Source organism: Grammomys surdaster, unplaced genomic scaffold, assembly GCF_004785775.1.
Source record: "Grammomys surdaster isolate TR1022 unplaced genomic scaffold, NIH_TR_1.0 237, whole genome shotgun sequence".
In the NCBI taxonomy this organism is placed as follows: Eukaryota; Metazoa; Chordata; class Mammalia; order Rodentia; family Muridae; genus Grammomys; species Grammomys surdaster.
In genome coordinates, this window is record NW_021604682.1 from 389,278 (window position 1) to 402,038 (window position 12,761).

The following is a 12,761-nucleotide window of genomic DNA, read 5'->3' on the forward strand; positions in this document are numbered from 1 at the left end:
CCCTTCTGATGGAGTCAGAGCCCCACGCCTTTTGAGTGAGCTTGTGTATATCTGGCCCAGAGGTGGACGGTTCTCCCAAGAGGGTGGACTTGAAGAGAAAGGTACCAGCCAACATCTCTCTCACTCACCACCTCCACTCTGTTCCTCAGCGGGAGGCCAGCAGCCATGCTGGCTCGCTGGCTCGCTCCTTCTGCTCTTGTTCCTTATTCCTTGGGCTCTCCTCTGTGCTTCTCTGTATATCTCTCTCCAAGTCTGCCTTTCTTATCAGTATGTCTCCAGAAATAGAGAGCTCGTTCAAGGTATTAGGATCCTCTTGAGTTGATCATAAAAACAGTCAGATTGGGGGAACTCCGTTTGTTTAATGAGCCCTTTCAATATTTGCAGCAGGCTTTAATTTCACGTGAATCTTTAAACTGCTGAAAGCTTGAGATAGTCTTTTCTCTTGTGTCATGAAAATATTTTCAAAAATGTTCACTAATTCACTTAAAAACACAGGATGAGGACTGGGCCTGTAGCTCAGTCAAAGGACAGATGCAGCTCACTTGATAGAGTGCTTGCCCAGTGTATGTGAAGCTCTATGATTGACTCCCAGGAACATGCAAAGCAGGTTCAGTGCACACATTTATAATCTCGGGTCTCAGAGTATGGAGGCTAGGATCAGAAGTGTAAGGTCATTTGTGGCTGCATACTCAGTTTGAGGCCAGTGTGGGACATTTAAGACCCCGTCTCCAGAAAAATGAAAGGTTTAAGACATTTTTTTGTGGAAGCAGAATTGACAAAAAAAAAAGAAAAGAAAGAAAGAAAGAGAGAGAGAGAGAAAGAGAGAGAGAGAGAGAGAGAGAGAGAGAGAGAGAGAAAGAAAGAAAAGAAAAACAAAATACCTCTGCACTTATTTAAAAGTGAACAATGTTATCACTGCTGAGATCCTGAGACCCGCTGCAGGGAAGGTGGTTATATTTCCAGATCTGCCCCGGCCATTGCTGACCCTTGCTTGTCCCTGCCAGGGAGCCAAGCTGTGTGGACCATGTGGTCCCCTTGTGTTTCCCAGGAGGCTTGTGTAGGTGGAGCTTTTATATGTGCTATGAGCTGTTATATTTCCACAGTCCATTCTTAGGATGTTATAAGGAAAATAGGTCATTACTTGCTAAGAACACAAAACGTGTTTAGTCAGCAAAGCAAATGACAAAACTCTTCCTTCGGTCTGTTCAGTAAAATACAGAGAGTCAAGGCCAGGCCAGGTGATGCTTGGAGTCTGAGTGGCCATAACAACGTTATTAGAAGGATTCTGGCTTGGTTGGGTCTTCAGAACTGAGATAAGTCAAATTACATGACTATGATATAGACTTATCACCTCAACTAAAACTTAGCCCATGTCAGGGAGTGGGAGGGGACAGTTTAAATTAAACCAAAACTGGCCTTCATCCTGTTTCAGAACATCCTTACATGGAGTAGTGAGCCCAGCTGCTAATGTCTCTCCATGAAGGGCTGTCATTCTTAAGTTTTACCCTGTGGTTGTGCACAAACTGGCAGGGCCTGTGTGCTGGGCTGTAACTGCTAGGCCTAGATACGCCGTCCTTGCGAATGGCTGTGGACCATAGCTCTCTGGCCTCCTACTTAGAACAATCCATAAAGCTTCTGAATTTTATCTTTCCTTTTGATTTTCTCACATTGGAAAGCCCACCTGTTGCTTTTGGAACTATGGTCCCAGGAGTGGCTGCCTGCTTTGGGCTCCCTTTCCTGCCGGGTGCTGGTCACTGAGTCCTCTGTCTTCTCCTGCTGCCAGCTCGTTACTCCCAGCTTCCACCTCACACACGTCAGGCACAGTGTTTGTGGCTGACTGGATAATCGTCTTGAGAACATGAATAGGGTCACTCTCTCTTACACCTGCTGTGGGCCTTCCACCTAGCCTTTCTCTTATAGCACCTGGACAGTCCCATGTCTGTGGTAGCATCTGTGTGTCCCTTCTCTGTCTCCCTGGGTGACATCCCCTCTTCTCTGGGCCTGTGATCCTCAGTCCTCCCCTGATGGCTCCAGTTCTGAGAAGCATTCTATGGAGCCTGTCCTCTTGTGGGAGGGAGGTTGCCTCCTGGTCCTGGGATTCTGATCCTTGTTGCTTATCAGCTGAGCTTATTATGCCTATAGAGTCCTGGGATAACAGCTGTCTGGAAACACAGCCGTGTGCTTACCATTTAACCACACGCTCGTGTGACGGTGCTTGTTTCATGGCTTTGCAAGATAGAAAATGAGAGAGTATTTAGTGTTTGGCAGAGCAAAGTCCTTACTTTCACACTCTGATTAAATTATAATGATTAATATCACTTGAAAAGGAAATGTAATTGTTTCATTTAATCAATATGATTATTACTGGCACAGCATATCTATCAAGTGCTAGGGTGATAAATTCATGCTAATACAATTTATATTGTACTGCTGTTGGAATCAGCCTTCCCTGGCATCAGCTCTTGAAGTCGATTCTCAGCTTTTTGAGCCTGGAGACACTTGTCAGAGAAGGGGCTTCTGAGACTCAGAACAGAAGTGGAGAGGGTACCAGCTCCTGGGGCGTCAGTCAGTGCAATTGTCTCTTCCTCTATCCTGTGGGTTGCCTGTTCTCACATTCACACATGTACCTGCACAGGCATGAGAGTACTCTGCCTAGTACATGTGTATGGGCTTGTCTGTCTGACCCCTCCCCCCCGCCACACACACACACACACACACACACACACACACACACACACACACACACTTAGTTCCTGTCTCCCTCCTCAGCATCTCTTCTCCTTTCTGAGGAATAGTCTCCAGCTGCCTCATCCCTGACCTGCACGAGGGTTTCTCTATTCTCTTTTGTGTTACAGGTTATCTGGTGGCTGTGTCCAACAAGTGGCCATTAGCTACTCTTTTTCTTTGTTTTGTTTTTTGTTTTTTCGAGACAGGGTTTCTCTGTGTAGCCTTGGCTGTCCTGGAACTCACTCTGTAGACCAGGCTAGCCTCGAACTCTCGAACTCAGAAATCCGCCTGCCTCTGCCTCCCAAGTGCTGGGATTAAAGGCGTGCGCCACCACCGCCCGGCCATTAGCTACTCTTGTAGCAGCTGCATGCAATGCTCTGTAAACCCGTTGTCATTGGAGACATTCTTCCAGTGCTGATTTTTTTCTAATATATGTTTACTAATGTGTTTTCTGAACAGAAGAAACTAGTATAAAGCAATTATTTTAACCACGTGGCCACGCACCCATCACCAGCTCAGTCCGTGCCATGCTGCTCTTTGATGGCACCTTTCCTGGCACACTGGCAGATACCTTCTACACTGTGCTTTTAAATTCTGTCTCAGCTTTAATCCTCAGTTTTCCATGGCCTCACACATCCATGAGCTTATGACTTGACTTGTCTGAGAGGAAACTTTAGGTGGTGGTGTCAACATGTATCTCTCATGTTTCTCCTATGTGTTAACTTGGTAGATCAGACTTTTACACACCTATGTGTACCCACAGCTTAACCTACCTGTAGCATGTAGTCTCTATTTCCCTGCTTTAAGCTCTGGACAGACCGTGCTACCATTCCTCCCAACCCCAGGTTCCCTTGGATCCTCGGATGAAGGACATTCATACACATTTGCTTTTAGCTCAATAGCCAGGCTCTTCTAAGATTCCCTTGAGTAGAGTCTCAAAGTGGTAGGAGCATGTTATTTCATTTCTTGAGGTTCTGTGATGTGTCTGGGTGTCACTGGAGAAGCATGGCAAGGCTTACCCCCATGGTCTGCTCTCCTACTGCTCGCTGGATCTTGGTGGAGCTGGACTGTGACAAAGTGAGGTAGCTCTGGGAGCCCATGCCAGGAGCTCTGTGTGCCCTTCTCCCAGGCATGCTGAGGTGATGAAGGAGCCGTTCTGGGCACTTGGCCCAGATGCCTTTGTGCTGGGCTGGATGGCTCTGCAACCCACAGTTCCAGGTCTGTAAGGCATCTGTGAGGAAGCTGTTGACTTTGGTGGCATGAGTGTAGGGCTGTGGGCGGCACAGCAGGGAGACTTGCAGGCAGACTGACTTCACCCTGCCCCTCAGAGGACCTACAGCAGTGTCCTGACGGCAGGGAGCACTTGCAAGGGTTAGCAACTGAGCTGACAACACACACTTTATTTTTGCTTCTAGCAAGGATGTACTCAGAAGATCTAGTCCCCTCTGTGCATGGCTCCCCAGGCACCTAGTAGGAACTCTGTAGGGGAAGGGCCATGAGTCAGCTGTGCTGAAGAAGTACTCTCACTGGTTTACAGTTGACAGTTCACTGAGGAGAATTGGCCTGCAGATAACTTCACAGCCCTCAACTTCCAGAAGCAGGGTGGCCGGCCACCAGGGTAGGGTAAGGGCTGGGCACATGGGTTTCTGTGTCTGTATTCTCACACGCATGTATTTGCATGTATAATGGATGTATGCATTTGATTTTAAAGAGAGAAAATTTTTCCTGAGGCCTCTTTCTTTTCTAACCCCGGTGTTCTGTTAGGGTATTCTGTTCGACCAGCTATATTAAATGTGGACTGTAATATGTGCATTGACTTGCGGGCAAGTGAACCAAGGCCTGACCTGTTAGTGTGTATCCCCTTTGAAAATCCCCTAAGAACCTGTTTTAAATGGCATAAGCTTATATAGAGGAAGAAGACTTTAAAAATCAGAGTATTGGGTCAGTCGCAAATGCCTGTAATCTCAGCTCTGGGGAGGTGGATGCAGGAAGATCTCAGGGAGGTCGGCCTACAGACAAGAGTATTGTGGGAGTTCTTTCCTGAGGTGGTGAGAAGCCTTTAACCTCAAGTTAAAGAAGTGCCAAGAAATTGAATCTTTTATTACAGAGTGAAGTGTGTCAGGCTGGACATGGAGAACTCAAGGCGTGGCTAAAGGAAGCACGGCGGCCCAGCGCATCACGTTTGCTATTTCAGTGCTGCTGGGCAGGGAGCTCACTGTGCTCGCCCTGAAGGAGTTTTGCCTCAGGATTTGAGCCAATATAAAAACTAAACAAATTTCAGGGTAAGTAAAAATCCTTTTAAAATCTCATAAAAATCGGACCAAAGATGACTTTTGTGCCAAGTGTGGTGGCAGAGGCCTGAATTCCAACCTTTCAGGAGACTGAGGCAGGAAGATTAAGAGTTCAAGGTCAGCCTGGAATACATAGCAAAGCCCTGTCTTTAAAAAAAAAAAGTTTAATTAAGTTCTTTGGCTTACTGTTGGAGTGTATTTCCCTGAATAATCCCAGCACAGATTGTTACCCTGAGCTAGTTCACGCACGTCTTCCTGTGGCCACAGATCACCTTTAGACCTCACATCCCTCCAGCCTTCCTTGGGGCTGCCTCTCACTGTTGATAAAGCCAGTGCTTTGTATCTGGCACAGCAAAGCCTTGTGAGAGCCTTTTACCACTTACCACTTTTTTCTTTGAACCGTCTTTGGTGTTTCGTCTTTATGGCTGTCAGTTAGGGTAGCATCTGTTCTTGTGGGGGTGCTTGAAGCCCTTAAAGAACTAGTGTGAAGGTAGCTCCATTACGGCTGTATTCTAGGCTATGAAAGAAGTTTCTTCTCGGTGTGGAGGTAAGGGAAGCTGGGAGGACTGTGGCGGCAGAAGGTGCTGAAGTGACTCTTGAGACTAAGGAAGGATTCACGCTGGCACTGGCCGCCTGTTTCTAACATGCCACAGAGGTAAAGCATTACACTGATTCCATGTGTAGTCCTAGCTTTGCTGCTTCCTCACTTACAGGCTGATGTTGAAGAGCACCCCTGTTTGGCAGCTGCAGTGCGAGACATCCACTGAACATCAAGGGCTAGCCTGCACTGCCGACTAGAGAGCCTTGGGTAGAAGTTTCCGAGAATGTACATGTGGGCAAAGCAGAACAGCTCCTAGAGACATCTCTATGTTTGGGGAGCAGCAGTGGGCTCGCTTCTGACCACTGGGTTTTGAATTTGTGCTAAGAAAGACCGTACCTGTGCCCATAAATGTCCCAGAAAGAAACTGAGAGCTTTAGAAGAGATTCTTTTTCATCTACATCTGATGTTGATCTTTTCTTTTGGTGGAACATGTACAGGCAGGAGGTGGGAAGAACCAAACCACACAGTTCCCTTCATCACTGATGTGCCAGTAAGCAGAGTTTTATTTTCATGGACAGCCCTTCTCTTAGCTCCATTGGAATGGGAAGTCAGTTTCTCTGTAACCAGAGTTTTCTGAGAGACACTGAAGATCCCAGAGCTGAAGTGAATCTGGAGACTAAGGGAGATCACGCTGCCACTTTGAGCGCCACTAATGGCCGCCTGTTTTTTAACATGCCACAGAGATAAAGCATTGCATTGATTCAGTCATGTGTGTGAAGCAGCAGGATGAGTTGTTTCTATCCTTTTACATAGCTCTTCTTAGGGAAATACAGGAAAGTCAGGCCACAAGGAGCTCTGTGCAACATATGCCCAGAAAGCAAAGCTACTGGCTGAGTGCTAAACTCTGCGCATTGTCTCCTCCTACTGGCTCTGTGAATCAACGCTAGCAGCAGTGTAGAAACAGTGTGTTGCTTTTTACCTCAGGTGATGTGAGCTAATTTTGTCAACAGTTTGGTGTTTTGATTTTTTTTTCCTTCATCTGGTTTGAAGTAAAATAAACATGTAAGCTTTGGGCTACTGTAGTCCTCCTTCTCTTGGTTAGGTTACCACATCTACTTTATAACATGTACCCTCCTCAGACAGGCATGGCACACTCCAGGGACTTGGCATCTAGTGCCAGCATGGTGGCTGTGTTCCCTTGGCTTGGTCCTTAAGAAGTGGTGTATAGCTCAGGGATTACTTCTGGCAGAGATGTCAAGTACTGGGGTTTCCCGTTGAGGTGGTGCAGTCTTGTGTTCCTTCTAGAGTGGTTGCATTGCTGAAAAACACATGATAAAGATACGTAAGCATCATTGTGCTTGTGTATAAAACACCAGTAGGTCATGGCGTAGCTCACATAGACAGCTTCTGGTGTGTGTGTTAGTCAGGGTTCTCTAGAGGAACAGGAATAGATAGAATGAACATCTGTATGTGAAAGGGGATTTCTTTTTTTTTTTTTTAATTTCTAATTTTAAAAAAACTTTTTTTTTAATTTCTTTTTTTTTTGAATATGAAATGCTTTTTTTTTATAGCATGTTTTACAAGGGGAGGGGGTAAGAGGGTCCAGGTGGTGGAAAAGTACAAAATCTTCTTGGCCTGTGCCTTGAAACATGTCATGGTCTATATGGTACACTGCCTTGAATTATGATCTACCTGCAGTTCTTCAGAAGATAGAAAGGGGATTTCTTAGAGTGGTTTACAGGCTGTTACTTTGGCTGTCTCCTGACAGAAAGGTCAAGACTCTGGTAGTTGTTCAGCCCAAGAAGCCAGATGTCTCAGGGGATTCCTAGAAAGCTGTTGATCTTCTGGCTGTCCTATGGAATCCTGAAAAAGTGGGCTCTAACACCAGCAAAGGAATGCCTCAGCAACAGGCTATATGAACAGTGAGGGTCAGGGCAAGTAGGCAAAAGCAGAAGTGTCCTCCTTCCATGTCCTTTTATGTGGGCTGCCACCAGAAGGTGTGGCTAAGACTGAGGGTGGCTCTTGTCATGTCATATGATCCAATCAAGAAAATCCCTCACAGGTGTGCTTAACTGCTTGATTTTTAGTTGATTCCAGACGTAGTCAAGTTGACAGTCAAGGTTAGTCATCACAGGACAACACACAGGTCTGTTTTGGGAGGGTCTTGCTCGTCTTTGAAGTCCAGAAGACCTTTGTCACTGGTTACCAAACCCTTGTAACCTTCATCTCTTGACACTTCCGGGCTCCCCTTTCACTGCCTGCTCTCACAGTCCCAACTGTCTGCTTGTGTGGTGCCTGATCCACCATTCTCACGAGGACCCGGCCCGTGCCAGGATCAGGAACACCTCCTGTGCAGGGACTGGTGCTTCAGAGGACAACAGGGGCTAATACAGGGGCTCTGGAGGCAGTAGTCTGGAAGGTGAATGGAAACTCATCCATGAGTAGGGAGGAGTGCACCCCAGAGCCCTAAGAAGCAAAGCTCCTGTGCACAGGACTTTTCTCCATCTTTTCCTAGGAACCTATTCATGGGCTGTTTGATTATTTCCTTCAAGATATTCTGTATAGGGAACTGGAAGACCAGTAAGGTTTTTTAGAGGGTAAAAGTGCTTGTTACCAAGCCTGAAAACCTGAGTTTCATCACTGAGATACACATGTAGAAGTGATCTAACTAACCTCATAATCAATCTCTCTCTCTCTCTCTCTCTCTCTCTCTCTCTCTCTCTCTCTCACACACACACACACACACACACACACACACACAGACACACACACAGACACAAATAAATAATTGTAATTTGTTTTAAAGAAACTGGAAGCTGGAGAGATGACTTAGTCCAATTCCAGCATACACTATAACTCATAACTATCTATACCTCCAATCCCAGGACATCCAGTGTCGTCTTCTAGCCTCAGTAGGCACCAGGCTCACACATGGTGCATAGATATTCATGTAGGCAAAAACACCCATACGTATAAACTAAAAATAACAAAGTGTGAGGAAAGTATTCCTCAGAGTTCTGGGAGCTCTGTGAGCAGGGGTTACGAGAACTCTGACTTGGAACTGGCCAATCAGAAGTTCAGAGGCCTGGGCTTGAGGCTCTGGGAACAGAAACCTCAGCCATTGGCACTGACACACCTCACATAGACAGTTTCAGGACTGCACTGAATCAAAGGCACCGGCTGCTCAAGAGCTGGTACCTTGCTTCATAGTGGGAAGAAACCATCATATGGGGGCACAAAAGCGAACTGTAGCTGTAGCGAGAGTCCCGCAAGAGAAAGTGCACTTCTCCCAGCCTTATTAACTCGCCCTCATTTGCAAAAGACCTTCATGTAGCACAGCAGATCAGAAGGGCTGCGGAAGACAGAGAAGTCACCGCTGTCTGCACTGCTGCTTTGCAGGGAGCTAGAATAGCTTTCTCAGCAGTCCCTGTCACCCCAGAGTCTTAAGATCACTTACTTGCCATTTTATCTTTAACTAGGAGCCAAGCCCAAGAAATAGATCCATACCAGGCTTCCCCTGATGGAACTTCCCCTTAGCCTTCCTGTGCCCATCAGCCAGTGCGTGGAGCTGATGCTTGGTACCTGGGCTACAGGTCAGATATTGTGAACATTTCCTTCAGATGGCATGCTGAGGCCAGAATGAGCCAGGATACCTACTGGGACATGGGCGTTGACTGCAGAGGGCAGAGGAAGGTGTCTCTCCCTTGGTGGTAGTGTACCAGTAACTGCACTTTTTTTTTGAATAGGTCAAAATCCTTCTAAGTCTCTTTTTAGAATTGTGCCCTACCCTGGGCACTTGCCCAGGCTTTCCCACCCCTCTTTCTCTGACTTATAGGTTGCTGATTCCTTCTGTCTCACCCTACTCCTGCCTAGCTGTCCACACAGATCTATTCAATTACCTATTCATACTCCTGCACTGGGTTCCACCTCATATCGCCAGCTTTCCCTTGTGGCTCTCATCTCTGCTTAAGACCACCAGCGGATATGCATGCTTGAGAGAATGCGCCTGGCCTTGACTTTGTCCTTTGTACAGTCACTCTTTCTCTGTGTGGTCAGTGGGCCTTGACAGTCTCTGGCCATACAATCCTGACACTCTAGGGAGTCACAGAAGGACCACATAAAGTTTGCTTCAGGCCAGAGAGTAAGGAAGGGGGTCAGCTGCCATGATGGGTAGCACCCTGGCCAAAGCTGTTGTGAGTAAAGGAGACATCCAGGGCCTGTAGTTTTCTAAGTTCTGCCCAACCCTAGAGCAGCTCTTTTGAGTGGCGTCTTCTGGACAGCAGGTGGCGCTGTGGGATTACTCCAGAGAGAGCAGGCCGGCAGCAAGCTGGGCAAAGCTGTGAGTGGCTGTGACAAGTAGACTGAGCTACAGTCCCTCCTTTTTAACATGGAAGGTATGGGCTTGCTAACCCCTGAGGCTGCATGTGTTGTCACCACTTATTTTTCACAGGAACTGTGGTCTATTAAAGAGTAAACTCAGTGCTTTCACCGTAGTTGGACAGCGTGGTTGCACGTAGACACAGAGTCTCAAGGTTGGCATGCTGGCGTGGCTCTTCACCTCAGCCAATATAGCACCTCAGCAGCTGATGGGCCTGTGTGAGCCAGGCCCCTCAGTGCAGCATCAGCCCTGACTGCATGAGAGCCACCAAAACTGAGACATCCCTGCCAGTGCTGAGCAGGTCTGCACTCCCAGTTAGCCCAGGATTTGTCCCAGGGCCACCTTCTGTGATTGACAGATTCAGGGAAGTAAGAGAGTGGGCACTTACGCACAAGCCTGGTCCATTGGAGGTGGAGAGCCTTTTGATGGAGGTACTTTACCATGGTAACGCGTGGACTATGCAGATGGTGAACCATATAACTCCGTTTTAAACAAGCATGGCACGAATGGCTGTAAAGCAGTTGATGGGTATCTGTTCCCCTCACACAGCCACTCCAAAGCCTCCTTACTGATGTTCAGTAAGATTTAAATGGGCTGGTACATGTGTAGGGACTGATAGTGTCGGTGAGGACCACTGAAGCGCTCACAGTAGCATGTTCCCTGGGGACCTTTCTGCCATACCCCCACCTCATCTAAGCCAGTCTGTGCTCATAATCCAGTGTGCCTCGGCAGGTGAGTGCCAACCACATGTCTCCAGTGTAGGCTTTTTCCTCTTGATTCCAGACTCAGACCCTGCCTGGCTGCGTCCTCCTGTGGCTCTGCAGACACCCAGTTCTGCTCCTTTGTCCTGTGCTCTCTCTTCTGTTCTCCTTTACGCTCCTTTTGGATTCCACACTCCTATCCAGGAAGCCCCCAGCCATACTTCTGAGCACCATGGGATGCTTGCTTCCTAGTTCTTGCACTGCTGTCCCCAAGTCCTGACTTGTGTTCCTGCATTAAGCCTTACCCCTGACTGTTCCCTGCCAGCCTCCAGCATTCTTAAAACTAGGTCAGAAGCAGATGAAAACTCTTGGTAACAGTACTGCTTCAGTTCCCTCTGTTGAGTGGCTGCCACTTTCCCTAGGAAATCCCACATGCTGAGCCCACAGACCCCTTCTTTCATCTCTGCTTTGCTGCTTGGCAGTTAGGCCAGTACCTAGCTGCCCCTAGATACTGCCTGCAGAATATGCATGCTTGATGCTGGAGGCCGGGTTCTTTACTGTCTTATCAGCGTGGAGAAACCTTACCCCGTGCTGACTACCCCAGGGGTCTTTCTGCCATCCACAGGGCATGCTGTTCTTTAGCTGTACGACATTCCCTGTGCCTCCTTCTTGTCCTTGTTTGAACGTAGGTTTCCTGACAGCAGCCATGTGTTTTTTGTTTCCTGATGTCTCTCAAGCACTGAAGACATGCTATGTGTAGTGGAAATCCAATAAATATGAGATAGATAAGAGGATATTTTAGTGGTTTTCTTAGTAACAAATACTTGTGAAGTGTTTTATTATTCTTTGAAGAGATAGCTTAGTGGTTACAGAGGACTCAGTTTGTTCCCAGCACCCATTGGGTAACTCACAACCATGCAGATCCAGGGTATTTGTTATCTCCCTTTGCCCTCCAAGGGCACCAGGTGCGCACACATATATATAACCAAATTTAAACATTTTTTTAAAACTATTATATTGAGGAATGCTACTTTTTTTTAAGATGTAGATTACTTACTCATTTTTGTTTGCATTTCAAAACATGGCTTCTCTGTAGCCCTGGCTGTCTTGGAACTCTCTCTGTAGACCAGGCTAGCCTCAAACTCGATCATCTGCCTGCTTCTGTCTCCTTAGCACTGGGATTAAAGGCCTGTGCCAACACACCTGGTTTGAAGTCCTTTTTAAATTAACCCATCAATTGTCAGGGAAGCCATGTCTGGCTCACTAGATAACTGAATTCTGCAGCAGGTTGGTTTTTTTTTTTTTTTCATGAATCATCAGACTTCTGTTTTGATATTTCTCATAACTAACTCAGAAGACTTTGGAAGGCAAAAAGAGAGGAAAGTGGCATACACAGAGTTGGGTGTCTCTTCTGCTCTGTAGACTGGGGATGACTCAGTGTAAATCAGTATGTGCTACAGCAGTGACACCACACGATTCCTGGCCATATACCCCAGCTTCCCACAGCTCTCATGCCGTGTCTTATTAAACTACTAGAGTCAAAAGTCACGCTGACTCTCAAGAAGGCCAAAGATACACCAACCATGGGTCCGGAGAGAGAAAGAGGGACTGTCTCATGAGATCCAGATGGCTGCTGAGAAGACAAGTGCACACAACGCCAGTTACTCACTGTTGCCTAAGTACGGCAGGTGGCTCCCTGTAACTGAGGGGCCAAAGAGCCTCCTCAGTTCCCTACCACAGTAACTGAGAGTCACTTTCCTTTACGATTGTCTCCTCTGTGGTTTGGCTCCACGATGGGAGTCGTACCTTGTACACCTGATCGTCACTGTGGGCTTGGAGTCAGTGGATATCCAAGCACAGTCACATGGCTGCAGCCAGGATTTTTGTCCGCTGTGACCTGGGACAAGAAACTATAAAAACCGCCACCTGGGTTGCAAATGTCATGACCAGATGTTTTTCAAAACAAGTCATCTGCTCCTAAGGCATCCTGAGGGCACAGTAAAAAAAAAACAGATACAGCAGAAAAGGATTCTCCTAAGCCCAGCTCAGTTACCCCTGAACTGTGGCCGGCAATCTCCACAGCCTTTTTCCACAGGCTCATGAGAGCTGTGGGAGAGATCTAG

The 12,761-nt window shown here is 47.2% G+C and overlaps 1 protein-coding gene across 2 annotated transcripts in view; it reads left to right on the plus strand.

Moving 5' to 3' along the window:
* Positions 1-12,761, plus strand: part of Adarb1 (adenosine deaminase RNA specific B1) — a 122,565-nt gene that overhangs the window by 53,187 nt on the left and 56,617 nt on the right. Inside the window, exon 1 of one of the 2 annotated variants that reach the window (XM_028773945.1) lies at positions 4,835-5,009. The exons of the other annotated variant lie outside the window; for it this stretch is intronic. The gene's annotated coding sequence lies outside the window, so the exon portion shown is untranslated. Of the gene's footprint in view, positions 1-4,834; positions 5,010-12,761 lie in introns of those variants that run through there. 2 annotated transcript variants of the gene reach the window in all.